Source organism: Hyla sarda, chromosome 12, assembly GCF_029499605.1.
Source record: "Hyla sarda isolate aHylSar1 chromosome 12, aHylSar1.hap1, whole genome shotgun sequence".
Lineage (NCBI taxonomy): Eukaryota > Metazoa > Chordata > Amphibia > Anura > Hylidae > Hyla > Hyla sarda.
Window position 1 is genome coordinate 49,858,898 of NC_079200.1, and position 15,091 is coordinate 49,873,988.

The window sequence follows — 15,091 nt, forward strand, 5'->3', positions numbered from 1 at the left end:
CGGTCCCAGAGCGGTGTGGCCCAAGCCAGGGCTTTTCCAGACAGCAGGCTGACTACGAAAGCCACCTTAGACCTTTCAGTGGGGAACTGGTCCGACATCATCTCCAAGTGTAATGAACATTGGGAAAGGAAGCCACGGCAAAACTTAGAGTCCCCATCAAATTTATCCGGCAAGGATAGTCGTAGTCCAGAAGCGGCCACTCGCTGCGGGGGAGGTACAGGAGCTGGCGGAGGAGATGGTTGCTGGAGCTGTGGTAGTAACTGTTGTAGCATAACAGTCAGTTGAGACAGCTGTTGGCCTTGTTGCGCAATCTGTTGTGACTGCTGGGCGACCACCGTGGTGAGGTCAGCGACAACTGGCAGAGGAACTTCAGCGGGATCCATGGCCGGATCTACTGTCACGATGCCGGCTGGCAGGTAGTGGATCCTCTGTGCCAGAGAGGGATTGGCGTGGACCGTGCTAGGGGATCAGTTCTAAGTCACTACTGGTTTTCACCAGAGCCCGCCGCAAAGCGGGATGGTCTTGCTGCGGCGGTAGTGACCAGGTCGTATCCCCTAGCAACGGCTCAACCTCTCTGGCTGCTGAAGATAGGCGCGGTACAAGGGAGTAGACAGAAGCAAGGTCGGACGTAGCAGAAGGTCGGGGCAGGCAGCAAGGATCGTAGTCAGGGGCAACGGCAGGAGGTCTGGAACACAGGCTAGGAACACACAAGGAAACGCTTTCACTGGCACTAAGGCAACAAGATCCGGCGAGGGAGTGAAGGGGAAGTGAGGTGATATAGGGAAGTGCACAGGTGTAAACACTAATTGGAACCACTGCGCCAATCAGCGGCGCAGTGGCCCTTTAAATCGCAAAGACCCGGCGCGCGCGCGCCCTAGGGAGCGGGGCCGCGCGCGCCGGGACAGAACTGACGGAGAGCGAGTCAGGTACGGGAGCCGGGGTGCGCATCGCGAGCGGGCGCTACCCGCATCGCGAATCGCATCCCGGCCAGAGGCGGTATCGCAGCGCCCCGGGTCCGTGGAACCGACCGGAGCGCTGCAGTGAGAGGAGTGTAGCGAGCGCTCCGGGGAGGAGCGGGGACCCGGAGCGCTCGGCGTAACACTTCCTTTAATGTTAAGAGGCTCTGGTCTTGTCCTAAACAAAGTCTTGACTCTGAGATCTGCAAATATTTCTCCTTCTGGGCCAGAAGAGGTTGAAATTTCATAGATCTGAGGTGGAGTTAGTGTTCTTCCATCTCTTGCACTTGGGCGGAAAAATATTTTTTTTCTTACTCCAGATTGTTCTGCTAGTTCAACTTCCACCTGACTGGCAAAGAAGGTAATTTCTTAAGCGTCTGTAATACAGCCTCCTGGTCCACACCGTTGACCTGTGAAATTCTATGGGGGAGATTTATCAAAACCTGTGCAGAGGAATATTATTATTATTTTCTTTTTGGAACACACAGCTCTCTGCTGAATCACGAGTACAGTGCTCTCTGCTGACATCTCTGTCCATTTTAGGAACTGTCCAGAGAAGGAGAAAATTCCCATAGCAAACATATGCTGCTCTTTACAGTTCCTAAAATGGACAGAGGTATCAGCAGAGAGCACTGTGCCCGTTATGTCAGCAGAGAGCTCTGTGTTCCAAAAAGAAAATAATTTATTTTGTAGTATTCAGCAGAAGAAATGGACATGGGCTAAGCATGCTGGGATGATATTTTCTATTTTTGCTGGATATGTGAGACTTCATATCTCGTGTCCTCCTTTTTACCACTGGCCATGTAAGTCTTGGCAGAGCTGCCACGTGCTGCCATGGTTAAATATCACCAGATGTTATAACGGAGGCTGGCATGAGGTGATCATTACTTTACTTATAATATTCGTGTGGAGCCAAAATCAACACATCAAGGTGAAAGTGTGAAGGAAAGACACAGAAAATTCCTTGTATCTATAATGTATTACATAAAAGAGCCTTTCTTAGGGGTCCAGGATCCTTCTATAGGATAATCAATGACTAGGTGCTACATTTATGAAACTGGTCATGCTTAGGTCGCCCAATTGTTAAATGAGCACTGTCAGATTCAAAAAAACTTTTCATGTGTTGTACATCTTGGCAAAACATTAACCTTTCTAATATACTTCATAAGAAAACTTTATTTTCTTTATATAGATTCCATGGCTTACAAAAAAGACTATAAGGAGTCCCAATACCATCCAGAGCAGAATCCTGTCCGGCTGCAGCATCATCTTTGTCCAAACTGAAGCACAGGCTGGGACAAAGTGCAGTAAGTGAGGGTGGGATTAGTATTCCTCTGTGCGCACTCCTGTTCTATCAGACTGTAGCATGAAACCAGAGAGGAGGAAGTTACAGAGAAGCCTGCAGGGATTGGATGTAGAGACCCAGCACAGCACAGCAGTCTCAGGGAGAAAGATGAGTCATGTAGAGCACAGCAGTCTCAGGGAGAAAAATGAGTCATGTAAAGTAAGGACACGCCCCCCCAGAACACAGAATGACAAACCATGTGAGCAACAGATTGAAGGTATTTGCGAGAGAAAAAATAAGTGCTAGACACATATAAATTATATGTTCATGATCTGAATTAGGTACTGAGTAACATAAAACAAATTGTTTTTTCTTGTGGGATATGACAGGTACTCTTTAAGGGGCCATATAGAGGATAGGTGCAATGATGGGGATCATTTTCCCTGTTGCAAAAATCTTTGATGCGAACTGCTACAGAAATTATAAAACAATGAAAACCACTTCTTTATATCTTAATTTTAGGCTGAGATACAATCGCTAGAATTACAGGCCCACCAGAAGCTGCACTACTGAGAGATTCTGATCACATGCTTTTCTGATCCATGTCTGTAGCAATGTTGTCATATAGAATAAACAAGGCTTAAGATTACAGAACAATATCTACTTCCTTACTGTCATAAATACTTGTATCCATGGGTGTCCCCTGAGTCATCCAATGGGCTAACTGCCATATATACATAAAGAGGGAGATTTATCAAAACCTGTGGAGAGGAAATGTTGACTTGTTGCCCATAGCAACCAATCAGATCGCTTCTTTTATTTTTGACAAGGCCTCCGAAAATTCAAAGTAGAGATTTGATTGTTGCTATGGGCAACAAGTCAACATTTCCTCTCCACAAGTTTTGTTAAATCTCCCCCATAATCCTTTAATAGAAGCAGTAAATACCCTAAAGAATATACACAAGAAAGAACTTTATAAAAAAAACTAATAAAAAAAAACATATCACAAAAAAAACAAAACAAAACAAAAAAAAAACAATAAGATGTCAGGTGCGTATGAGGAGGATAGCTATAGACACTGGGGACTTAGGGAACCTACACAGTACAAAACATGAAGTGCAAAAGCTCTAATAAGGTGTATAAACATCAAACCTCGCAATACACAATCCGCTGTTTACATAAGATGTATAGGTCATGTATAAGGCAGGTGGCAACACCCCCACAGTCTTTTTGTGAGGTATAAAGGACAAATACACTGCAAAAAAAATAAAATAAAGGGAATTAAACAACACAATGTAACTCCAAGACAATCACACTTCTGTGAAATCACACTGTCCACTCAGGAAGCAACACTGATTGACAATCAATTTCACATGCTGTTGTGCAAATGGAACAGACAACAGGTGGAAATTATAGGCAATTAGCAAGACACCCCCAATATGGGAGTGGTTCTGCAGGTGGTGACCACAGACCTCTTCTCAGTTCCTATGCTTCCTGGCTGATGTTTTGGTCACTTTTGAATGCTGGTGGTGTTTTCACTCTAGTGGTACCATGAGACGGAGTCTCCAACCCACACAAGTGGCTCAGGTAGTGTAGCTCATCCAGGATAGCAGATCAATGCAAGTTGTGGCAAGAAGGTTTGCTGTGTCTATCAGCATAGTGTCCAGAGCATGGAGGCGCTACCAGGAGACAGGCCAGTACATCAGGAGACGTGGAGGAGGCCATAGGAGGGCAACAATCCAGCAGCAGGACCGCTACCTCCGCTTTTGTGCAAGGAGGAGCAGGAGGAACACTGCCAGAGCCCTGCAAAATGACCTCCAGCAAGCCACAAATGTGCATGTGTCCAGAAACGGTCAGAAACAGACTCCATGAGGGTGGTATGAGGGCCCGACGTCCACAGGTGGGGGTTGTGCTTACAGCCCAACACTGGGCAGGGCGTTTGGCATTAGCCAGAGAACACCAAGATTGGCAAATTCACCACTGGCGCCCTGTGCTCTTCACAGATGAAAGCAGGTTCACACTGAGAACATGTGACAGACTTGACAGAGTCTGCAGACGCCGTGGAGAATGTTCTTCTGCCTGCAACATCCTCCAGCATGACCGTTTTGGCGGTGGGTCAGTAATGGTGTGGGGTAGCATTTCTTTGGGGGGGCCGCACAGCCCTCCATGTGCTTGCCAGAGGTAGCCTGACAGCCATTAGGTACCGAGATGAGATCTTCAGACCCTTTGTGAGACCATATGCTGGTGCGGTTGGCACTGGGTTCCTCCTAATGCAAGACAATGCTAGACTTCATGTGGCTGGAGTGTGTCAGCAGTTCCTGCAAGAGGAAGGTATTGATGCTATGGACTGGCCCGCCCGTTTCCAAGACCTGAATCCGATTGAGCACATCTGGGACATCATGTCTCGCTCCATCCACCAACGCCACGTTGAACAACAGACTGTCCAGGAGTTGGCGAATGCTTTAGTCCAGGTCTGGGAGGACATCCCTCAGGAGACCATCCGCCACCTCATCAGGAGCATGCCCAGGCAATGTAGGGAAGTCATACGGGCACGTGGAGGTCACACACACTACTGAGCCTCATTGTGACTTGTTTTAAGGACATTACATAAAGATGGATCAGCCTGTATTGAGGTTTTCCACTTTGATTTTGAGTGTGACTCCATATCAAGACCTCCATGGGTTGGTAAATTTGATTTCCATTGATCATTTTTGGGTATTTACTGCTTCTGTTATATAGAACTATTTGTTTTGACAGCATGGTGGAGCTACATTAATGTTGTCGGTTGCTAAGGGCAACCAGCAGAATTTTGGGAGCAGTCATGTATATTGTAGAGCAAGTGTCATCAAATTAAACTAAATAAATAAAACTAGAATCAGTGCAAAAATAGTAAAGGAAATAGTGTTGTATAAAATAAAAAAAGTGGGATAATGCTTTCAAGGGGTTGTTTCAAATGGGCAATCTCTGTCCATATTCCCCATTAAGGTGTATGGAAATTATAGAGGGTTTTCACCTCTCAGCACCTCTTCAATAAGGCTCTGTAGGGGTGGTTTCCCACATTTGATGATTTGCTGATTTTTTTGTGTGGCATTTTTCAATAAAAATCCTTGAATCACATGATCAGAGAACCAGATAACTTATAATAAGCTGAATAAATGTGCACCCCTGTACCCTTGCTGTCCTGTCAGACAGCCTCCATACAATGACCCCTGGGCCCCCCCTTCACCTGTCCCATTGTCTATTCATTTGTATGCCTGTTATATAATGTATTATACCTGAAATGTGTTATGCCTTTAAGACCAGTTGACATGTGATTGTAACCCAGTGAGGTATCAGTGACCAGGTGACCTAAGGGGGAGACCCCTCCTAGTCTCCCCCATATAAGCCCTGGGTGGAACTAGTTCTCTCTCTCTTTTGCTCTTTGCCGAGTTGCAGTGAGGTCAAGTCCTAGGTGTGTGTCTGGAGTCCAGAGGAGGCCTAAAGTCAGTCAAACAGCCACGGATTCTCAAGTCCATTGCCCCACAGGTCAAGTAAAAACCTGGTGAACTACAGAATGGGTGAAGTCAGTTATAGTCAGTCATAGTCAAGTCAGTCCATGTCATCCTGTCTCAAGTCAGCGTGGCCTGCATCCAAATTATCCAAGTCCACTGTAAGTGCCAGCAATCCCCAAGGTCTCTGAAGTCACCGGTCACCTCCGTGGGCCTAGCCAAGCTGTATAGACTGTTACACCTGTCTGACTCAGTAAAGCTGCCGTTGCTCCGTAACTTGGCGTCGGAGTCATTACTTGCCCCCGTGCCTCGCCCAGGATCCAGCGGTATACCTTCGGGTGGTGTAGAGGATAAACCACGCCCTGGCGTCACGAATACAAGGGGTTAATGCCATCTGCCCCTAGGGTAATTCCATCTGCCCTCCTCACACCCTCACCACAAATGCCAAAAATGTGTACTAATATACATTATTTTAGGGGGGAAAAACCCAAAACTGGATCATAAAGGCCAAAAATTGCAGTATTTTGTGGTGGTTTTCAGGGCGAAAAAAATGCTAGGCAAAAAGTATGTGTGACCGTTACATGGATGGTTGTTCATATGAATGGCTGTTATGCAATACTACATTTCTCCTACAGCTAACTGAACGGGCAGAGACAGCTTACCCCACAATAACAGTTGGAAAATATGGGTGTCTTTTGGGGCATTCTTCCAAAACACTGCACTGTGATGTTTCTAGAAGAAAGCAGCCTTATTTTTCTAATCCTGTCCTTTAAGGAATCTTTTACTTTCTTTTTTTTTTTTTAATAGGACAACCCTAGCACCAAGCAAAGGACCTATGGCACATGATTTTTTGGCTGGACCTGACAACCGCCCTGTTTAGTATATAAGGCTTCATGGATAGGCAGTCAAAGTCAGAGCTGGACTCAATTCAATGATATTGGATCTTGGAGATGGAGTCAGAATCAGTTTTAGGTGAAGTTGGTACAAATGCTGACACCCACTTCAAAATAAAAATTTTATTGACTATTATTATTTTATATTTGTATTATACCTAAATAGCTTGATTATGTATATGATGGTGATGAAAGTCTGATATCATTTTATTAAGAAAGTTTGTCATTACTCATAATTTTTATATGAACCTTTAAGGCAGTGGTCTTCAAACTGTGGCCCTCCAGATGTCGCAAAACTACAATTCCCAGCATGCCCGGACAGCCAACGGCTGTCCGGGCATGCTGGGAGTTGTAGTTTTGAAACAGCTGGAGGGCCACAGTTTGAAGACCGCTGCTTTAAGGAGTCGAAGATGGAGTTATAGTTGTAGTTGAGAAGTTATTTCACAGCCCTGTATTTAAAGGGGTACTCCGGTGGAAAACAATTTTTATTTAAATCAAATGGTGCCAGAAAGTTAAACAGATTTGTAAATTACTTTTATTTAAAAATCTTAATCCTCCCAGTACTTATCAGCTGCTGTACGCTCCAAAGGAAGTTGTTTAGTTCTTTTCAGTCTGACCATGGTGCTCTCTACTGACACCTCTGTGTCAGGAACTGTCCAGAGCAGGAGAAGTTTGCTATGGGGATTTGCTCCTGCTCTGGACAGTTCCTGACATGGACAGAGGTGTCAGCAGAGAACAGTGTGGTCAGACTGAAAAGACAGAAAAGAAATTCAAAAAGAAAAGAACTTCCTCTGGAGCATACAGCAGCTGATAAGTACTGGAAGGATTAAGATTTATAAATAGAAGTAATTTGCAAAACTTTCTGGCACCAGTTTTCCACCGGAGTACCCCTTTAAGTCCTGGGCAGGATCACATGTCCTTATATATCGATAAGTTCTGGGTATGATTCCATTTCCTGATATATAAGTCCTGGGCAGGATGCCATGTCCTTATATATCTATAAGTCCTGGGCATGGTTCCATTTCCTGATATACTGTATAATTCCTAGGTAGGATCCTATATCCTGATACTTAAACCCTGGACAGGATCCCATTTCCTGATATATAAATCTTGGGCAGAATCCCATTTCCTAATACATAAATCCTGGGCAGAATCCCATTTCCTAACATAAATCCTGGGCAGAATCCCATTTCCTAATACATAAATCCTGGGCAGAATCCCATTTCCTAATACATAAATCCTGGGCAGAATCCCATTTCCTGATCTATAAATTCTGGGCAGAATCCTATTTCCTAATACATAAATCCTGGGCAGAATCCCATTTCCTAATACATAAATCCTGGGCAGAATCCCATTTCCTAATACATAGATCCTGGGCAGAATCCCATTTCCTAATACATAAATCCTGGGCAGAATCCCATTTCCTAATACATAAATCCTGGGCAGAATCCCATTTCCTAATACATAAATCCTGGGCAGAATCCCATTTCCTAATACATAAATTCTGGGCAGAATCCCATTTCCTGATCTATAAATTCTGGGCAGAATCCTATTTCCTAATACATAAATCCTGGGCAGAATCCCATTTCCTAATACATAAATCCTGGACAGGATCCCATTTCCTAATACATAAATCCTGGGCAGAATCCCATTTCCTAATACATAAATCCTGGGCAGAATCCCATTTCCTAATACATAAATCCTGGGCAGAATCCCATTTCCTAATACATAAATCCTGGACAGGATCCCATTTCCTAATACATAAATCCTGGACAGGATCCCATTTCCTAATACATAAATCCTGGACAGGATCCCATTTCCTGATCTATAAATTCTGGGCAGAATCCCATTTCCTGATCTATAAATCCTGGAGAGGATCCCATTCCCTAATACATAAATCCTGGGCAGAATCCCATTTCCTAATACATAAATCCTGGGCAGAATCCCATTTCCTAATACATAAATCCTGGGCAGAATCCCATTTCCTGATCTATAAATTCTGGGCAGAATCCCATTTCCTGATCTATAAATTCTGGGCAGAATCCCATTTCCTGATCTATAAATCCTGGAGAGGATCCCATTCCCTAATACATAAATTCTGGGCAGAATCCCATTTCCTGATCTATAAATCCTGGAGAGGATCCCATTCCCTAATACATAAATCCTGGGCAGAATCCCATTTCCTGTCATCTGTCACATGTACAAGTCTTTCTCGTGTACTGTTTGTCTAACAGATTGTCAAACATGTGCTGTGTTAATGTGTAACTGCAATATGAACAGTAGAAACCTCATGCCGTGGAGCAATTGCACGTCTATGTCTGCGTTGTACATCATATTTCTACAACACAGATATGTCAGATATGAAGCTAAATACAAAGCTTTGCTGCAGCTAAACTGTTAATCTACAGGAATGTCTGAGGAGTTCGGATAAATAAGATTATATATTTACTGTAATGCACTTAAAGGGACACTGACAGCCGGTTCACCCGCACAAAGCCCAATACACAGGGTTATAGTGCAGGTGAACCAGATTCCAATGAGGTGTCGCTTATTCAGATCTGCAGTCTAGTTCAGGAGATACCTGTTGTATTATCCTCTATTGCTGCTGCGTCCTGTCTTTATTGCACAAAGCCAGCTATTAGTAATGGAGGCTAATACAACGTGTATCTCCAGAACCGGACCTCAGATCCGGGTAAGTGATATCTTGTTGTAATCCAGTTCACCTGCACTACACCTTGTATATTGGGTTAAAGGGAGGTGAACCAGATGCCAGTTCACCTTTAATTGGGATAACCTCCAATACCAAATACAGCCCCTACTGACTATATGGATCTCTGCCTGGTAGGAAGTGAAGAAGCCACAGCACTATCATGAGGGCTGTGCTGAATTTAATTACTTTATTGGGGGGCAGAAGAGGGTGCCCCACCAATTTGATATTCATAGCCTATTCTAAGGCTAGTACAATACAGGAATATGGGTGCACTGCTGTGGTAGATATATACAATGACATTGGCTATCCCTCAACACTGATGTTAAAATTGAGACATTCGCCAGTGTATCCTTATATGAAGGACACACCAGAGCCCGCACACCAACGCCAAGGTTTCTCAAAATGGCGCGGGACCTACGCTAATCCTACCTGTGCGTGATAAGCAAAACAGGGGCCAGTGGGCAATTACGGCAGCATTCGGTCGACTCACAACTTCCTCCCAGATACCCTCCAGCGTGACTGAGCACACATGCAATGGGAGGAGGGAGGCAAGTTGCAAGCCCCACCTGAGTTGGCTAATATGGGTGCATAGCCTCACAGGTGCTACCTTAATGCTGTCTTGAAGATATTAAAGGCGCATTCATTTTGGAGTTTACAAACCTCCAAGTATAAAATTTCTGGTGTAGGTTTCTATTGTGGCACTTGTAGTCCGCTGCAGGCATCCTCCATTGTATGCATTCTTATGCTGGGGATCACCCCTAGCAACGGACTACAAGGGCAGGATCTGCTCCCCCAGTATAAATGCACAACCGCATTTGGGGTTGAGCACCTCCAGCCATTTGAGACCACGTTTTTTGTTTAAATTTTATACTTGGAGGTGTGTAAACTCCAAAATGAATGCGCCTTGAATATCTTCAAGACAGCATTAAGGTAGCACCTGTGAGGCCAGGCACCCATATGAGCCAACTCAGGTGGGGCTTATAGTCTGCCTCCCTCCTCCCATTGCATGTGTGCTCAGTCACGCTGGAGGGTATCTGGGAGGAAGTTGTGAGTCGACCGAATGCTGCCGTAATTGCCCACTGGCCCCTTTTTTGCTTATCACGCACAGGTAGGTTAGCGTTAGGTCCCGCGCCATTTTGAGAAACCTTGGCATTGGTGTGCGGGCTCTGGTGTGCCCTTCATATAAGGATACACTGGCGAATGTCTCAATTTTAACATCAGTGTTGAGGGATAGCCAATGTCATTGTATACATCTACCACAGTAGTGCACCCATATTCCTGTATTGTATTATTCTTATTGTTACACATCCACACCGTCTATCTGGTGTAGGATTCTATTGTGGCACTTGTAGTCCGCTGCAGGCATCCTCCATTGTATGCATTCTTATGCTGGGGATCGCCCCTAGCAACGGACTACAAGGGCAGGATCTGCTCCCCAAGTATAAATGCACAACCGCGTTTGGGGTTGAGCACCTCCAGCCATTTGTGACCACGTTTTTTTGTTGTTTATTCTAAGGCTAGGCCAGCAATATAAATCAATCATCAATATAAAAGTCAAGGAAGGCCCCTCTTTGGCTGTGTGATGTCCAAGCTGGGTTACTGAAACTCAACTCCAATTAAAGTAAATAACAGCCAAGCGACAGTATTTCGAATGGCTACTATACAAGGCACAGAGCTGTCTACTTTCTGCACTGTTTCGCTGTGTATGACGGCGAAGCAACTCTGGCAAACAGCTGATTGGCTGTCATCAATAAAGTGTGTTGAGAGATTAGATAAATCACAGATTCAATAAATCATCAATACATTTTGCATAGAAAATCCCTCAAAGTGTTACTGTCATTTGAATAAACGTTGACATCGGAACTTCCAATGAGGAATTGGATTCCAACATGTTCAATCTCCTGGGGGAATCCACCACAGAATTGTCGTCTGTCAATAGGCCATCGCTCTTATGTCTGTGGCAGATTGCTTGCTGCATTTCCTTAGTGTGAACGGACCCTTACAAGCAGTGGGAGGGAGCACCGAGAAGAAGAGTTAAATGCTTAAGGGGCTCAGGACTGGGACCTCGACCGATCAAAATTTTTTACATGTCTGTGTGACAAGTGAAAAGTCTATTTAAATGACAGTAACACTTTGAATCATTATACAATGATAATATACACAAAAGGAGCGATAGCATGCACTCACCGCTAGGTTGGTATCTATGTGTCCGGAGGTCCGGGACACCGGGAGAACATCGGGCTGGAAGCGAAGCGCTCAGAGAGCGCTTCGCTTCCAGCCCGATGTTCTCCCGGTGTCCCGGACCTTCGGACTCATAGATACCACCTAGCGGTGAGTGCATGCTATCGCTCCTTTTGTGTATTTTGTTGATACTTCAGCTTTTGTTGTGTGCTGCATACAGGATTCCTAGCCTCTTCTACCCACATATGGCTCCAATAGTAGTGACATATCTGTGGTGCTCTCCCCTTCATTCTTTTGCTCCGCTGTATACAATTATAATATGTTCTCAAACTTTCTAATCTAGAGTCTTCATTATTTTTTACATCTTTAATTGCTGTCTGTGAACAGGAACACGTGAACAACCTGCCTGGCTTGAAGGAAAACTGTCAGCCAGTTCACCCACACTAAACCAAATACACTTGGTTATAGTGTTGGTGAACAGGAGTCCATACATTGGTCACTTACATTTTTTCATCCACTGGCTGCCGAGTTATCCCCCCGTAAAGTTCCACTCTTTGGTCCAAGGATCGCGCTTTCAAGGCGGAGCCCCCGCCGTCTGTCTGCCTCTTTCTCCCGCACTGAAGTTTCTAAGCCCGTCCCCAATGTTTGCATATTCATTATCTTCAACTCCACGTCCTAGTGATGTGGAGTCACATGTCCCTTGAGCGCAGCACCCTGCCTGCAGAGCGCATGCGCATGAAGATTTTACCTAGCTGCAGGATGCTGTGAATGGAACCGGCGCTTGCGCAGTGGCACTGCGCAGAGCGAGAACAGTAGGCAGAGCTCTTGCGTCATCACAACATGAGAGCTGAGTAAAACGCATGCGCTCTGCAGACAGACATGTGGGACAGAGGACATGTGACTCAACGTTACTAGGATGTGGAGTTGAAGATAATGAATATGCAAACAATGGGGGTGGGCTTAGAAACTTCAGTGCGGGAGGCAGAGGCAGATGGCCGGCAGGGGCCCCGCCTTGAAAGCGCGATCCTTGGACCAAAGTGCTAAACTTTACAGGGGCATAACTTGGCAGTAAGTGACCCCCTGTATGGACTGCTCACCCATACTATAAGCCAATGTATTGGGTTTATTGTGGGAGAACTGGTTGACAGTTTTCCTTTAATACATTTAATTGCAGACAATGGCCCTCATTTACCAAAGTCTAACCGACTCTTTTTCTCGGTTATTGCACCTAAATTTCAGTTGCAACGTCTGCGCGACTATTTATGCAACCAAATTTTAGTCGCACAACCGACAGTTTAGAAAACACTCAGTGTTTTTTTTTTCACTCTGAAATGGGCGTGTTTTATGCAAAAATGGGCGTTTTACCGACAAAAAACAAAAAATACTCGGAGTACTTCCAAAATCACTCGAGAAAAAGCGTGAGTTTGCCTCACACAATAACCGACATCCAAGAGGCCGAGTGAAATTCCAAAAATGGAGTGATTTCTAACAAGGGACTGTTTACCATTGTGGTTTTTGTGAAAGTAACTTGTTTTATAACCTGAAAACATTTTGTCCAGTTAAACACTATGAATAAAATATTAAATGCTTTTGTGATTGTTAATGTTTATATATATTTTTTTCTTTTTAACACATTTGCAATATTGGGTTTAAATCAATTTAACACCCAAGCTGGTAAACAAGGATAATTTTTGTAATGTTTGAAAAATGATAACACATAAACACTTTTGATTCATGGAAAACATTTTTAAACAAACAAGTCTAAACCATTTTGACTCACACAACTAATTTCCTTAGCTCGGAGTTTGTGCGACACAATAGACTAGTGCGACACAAAAAAACGTGCCACAGAAAAATAACCGACATATGCGACAGAATAGTAAATAAGCCTGAAAAAAAAGACGAGTGATATTGAAATTACTCCAGAATAAACGCTCCACTCTTAGTAAATCAGGGCCAATCTGTTCCAATTGTATACATTTACACAATCCTCTTCATTCAGCATGACATGCACACTCCAAAGTTCACATGTAAAATGTTTAATTCTTGACTTATAGTTTCTAATGAATAACACACTTCCTCAGGGTACCCATTTTTTGGCTAATATACAATCACGCCATCTATTTCATTCATACGGTGTCCATTTTAGGACAGCATCATCTGTCAGCCTTACCTCGCTCATTCTTTGGCCAAAACGGTGTCCCGCCTCCTCCCTCAGACAAATCGATGTCAGTTTTCAGCCGTACCTCCCTCATCCCTCAGCGAAAACTGCGTCCCGCCTCCTCCCTCCTCCAAAACTGCGTCCCCCCTCCTCCCTCCTCCAAAACTGCGTCCCGCCTCCTCCATCCTCCGAAACTGCGTCCCGCCTCCTCCAAAACTGCGTCCCGCCTCCTCCGAAACTGTGTCCCGCCTCCTCCGTCAGGCAAAACCTTTGTCAACCTAAATTCTCTCATGCCTCAGACGAAAATGAAAGTGCTGAGTCAGCCTACTTCGTCAGACCTGCTAGCACAGACAGTGTGTGATTGGCTGGCAGCAAAGATACTGTGATTGGTTGATGGGAGCGTAGGTGTGTGCAGTCCCGCTCCACTGTTTAGACACATTTCTTTACAAACCCTAATCCTCTCATGTACCCAGCTTTCCCCTATTCCTGCAAAACAAACCTGCGCTCTAAGCTTTTTCTCTATTCCTGCAAAACCTACAGTTATGTAGTCAGCTGTAGGTTTATCAGGAATTGTTAAAAGCTGAGTACATAACTGTAGTTTTTTCAGGAATCAGGAAAAGCAGAGTACATAGCTGTAGGTTTTTCAGGAATCGGGAAAAGCTATGTACTCAGCTTTTCCCGAATCCTGAAACACCTACAGTTATGTACTCTGCTTTTCCCGATTCCTGAAAAACCTACAGTTATGTACTCAGCTTTTAACAATTCCTGATAAACCTACAGCTGACTACATAACTGTAGGTTTTGCAGGAATAGGGGAAAATCTGAGAGCGCAGGTTTGTTTTGCAGGAATAGGGGAAAGCTGGGTACATGAGAGGATTAGGGTTTGTAAAGAAATGTGTCTAAACAGTGGAGCGGGACTGCACACACCTACGCTCCCATCAACCAATCACAGTGAGCGCAGGTTTGTTTTGCAGGAATAGGGGAAAGCTGGGTACATGAGAGGATTAGGGTTTGTAAAGAGATGTGTCTAAACAGTGGAGCGGGACTGCACACACCTACGCTCCCATCAACCAATCACAGTCATAGGCGTGCGCACGGGGTGTGCCGGGTGTGCACAGGCACACCCTAATCACCGCGGCCGAGGCCCGCTGCTGCAGGACTCTTTTTTTTTTCGCCGACATCACCAGCCCGACCCCCCACCCACCCACCACCCCGCCGCAACCGCTACCACACACATTATCCCTACGCTGACTGACCTTACAGAGCGCGGGGGCTGATGGGTCCGGCGTCAGTGCGCACGGCTGCACATGACGTCATGACGCACACCCGCACAGGAGAGGCCCGCTGCCAGAGCAAGGACAGGAGAAGCCCGGGCCCCCAGCTCTGGAGTCTGGGCTGCTGGAGAGGGCAGTTAAGG

General features: G+C 45.0%; 1 protein-coding gene and 1 long non-coding RNA gene across 2 annotated transcripts in view; one reads left to right on the forward strand and one right to left on the reverse strand.

The window, feature by feature from the left end:
* LOC130296593 (uncharacterized) overlaps positions 1-2,306 on the forward strand; it is a 40,075-nt gene extending 37,769 nt beyond the window's left edge. Inside the window, exon 3 of the long non-coding RNA XR_008849241.1 lies at positions 2,149-2,306. This is a non-coding gene — a long non-coding RNA (uncharacterized LOC130296593). The remainder of the gene's footprint in view (positions 1-2,148) is intronic.
* Positions 1-15,091, reverse strand: part of LOC130296592 (proline-rich protein 29-like) — an 85,363-nt gene that overhangs the window by 36,394 nt on the left and 33,878 nt on the right. The window lies entirely within an intron of this gene.